Source organism: Equus quagga, chromosome 3, assembly GCF_021613505.1.
Source record: "Equus quagga isolate Etosha38 chromosome 3, UCLA_HA_Equagga_1.0, whole genome shotgun sequence".
Classification (NCBI taxonomy): domain Eukaryota; kingdom Metazoa; phylum Chordata; class Mammalia; order Perissodactyla; family Equidae; genus Equus; species Equus quagga.
In genome coordinates, this window is record NC_060269.1 from 155,200,847 (window position 1) to 155,202,193 (window position 1,347).

Sequence of the window (1,347 nt, forward strand, 5' to 3'; positions counted from 1 at the left end):
CCCCCCCCCCCCCCCCCGCCCCTCCCTCTGCGGGCCCTGCCAGCAGGTCTAGCACACTTCCAGGCATTTCCTCCATAGCATTTGTGGTCTTTACACCCTCCCCCAGACATTATCCTCCCTGGCTGTGTCCTCCGCCAGGTTTTTCTCCTCTGGGGCCCTGGAGTCCTGCCCTTCCCCGCACCGGCCCGAGCCACCCCCTCCCGAGGCCCTGCAGCCCCTGCTCGCCCTGCCGGGGCAGGGGCCTGGCACGAGGGCAGCCAGAAAAACACTGGTAGGGACCTGGCGGGTCCCCAGGAAGCCCCTTGGCCCGCGACGCCCAGCCCGGCCACGCGCACTGCAATCCGCGGTCAGGCCCGCAGGAGCAGGGACCCGGAGCGCTGGCAGGCGACAGGAGCAGGGCGACTCGCGTGGACATGTCCCTAGCGCCGCCTGGACTAGACGAAGCTGTGCATCCCGCCCGGCAGGGCTGGTGGCGTTCACTGCCTTCCCTGGGAGTGTGGAGGAGTGGGTCTCTCATAGCGGGGAGGGGTCCAGGGGGCCTGGCGGAGGGTCGCGACATGGCCAGACAACAGCCGAGGCCAGGGCAGGGAGGGAGCGGAGCAGCCTTGGAGCTCCCCACGGGAGAGCTGATGGGGGGGCTCCCCTTAGGGACCATCGCGAACTGGAGGAGGAGCAACGCGCCGGCGGGCAGCAGGCCCTGGCCATCCCTGGCTGGAGCCTCAGCCTCTGTCTGTGGTGAGGGCAGAGACGGGGCATCTGGGGACGCTCGCGCAGAGCAGGACCACGCGTCCGAACACCCGGCGGACGGAGCCGCCCACGCACGGCTCGGGGAGCACGCGGAGAGGCAGGTCCTCCAGCCCCGAGTCTGCTCCGGCGCCCTCCTCCTCCACCTCGGACCCCACCCGGGTCCCCCGTCATCCGGGAGCCCACCGGGACCCCCAGCTCCTTCGCCTCCCCCGACCCCCGGCGGCCCCGGGCCGCGTCGCGCACTCCCCGGTTCTCCGGCGGAACCCCGAGCCGCGGGCTGGATCCGCGTGCCCCGTGGGAGGCGGCCGTGTGCGCAGGCGCGGGCCGGCCCCACAGGTGCAAACGCCCCACGGGGGTGCGTGGCGGCCGCGCGCGGGGAGGCTGGTCCCGGCTCGGGGCCTGTACGACCAGACGTGAGCGGCGGGACCCCTGCCTGCCAGGCCTCGGCACGCGTACCCCAATCGGAGCCCGCCTCCCGCCTCAGGCCCCGCCCCCGGGGCAGGCCCCGCCCCATCAAAGCCCCGCCCCCACCTCCGGACCACCCCCCCCCCCCCGCCCCTCGGGCGCGCGCCTGCGCAGTGGCGGCGGGCGCAGTCGGAA